Consider the following 252-nt stretch of genomic DNA (forward strand, 5'->3'; position numbering starts at 1 on the left):
GCTGATCTTCAACAGAAGCGTTGGTGGCACAGTGGGCCGGAGTGTCGGGGAATGGACGAAGCATTGCAATGTTTTGGGCTTTAACACAGTTGAAATATTTTTCTTTTCGGAGTGACTTCTACAAACTATAAAATACTGAACACTGCACCTGCCCTACGAAGTCGTCTGACCTGCTGTAAACGATCGACAGATTAATTTTGGCTTCGATCCGAGCTGTGGCAAATTATCGTCTGCTAATCGGTCGCATGATTG

Source organism: Babylonia areolata, chromosome 1 (assembly GCF_041734735.1).
Source record: "Babylonia areolata isolate BAREFJ2019XMU chromosome 1, ASM4173473v1, whole genome shotgun sequence".
NCBI classification, from domain to species: domain Eukaryota; kingdom Metazoa; phylum Mollusca; class Gastropoda; order Neogastropoda; family Buccinidae; genus Babylonia; species Babylonia areolata.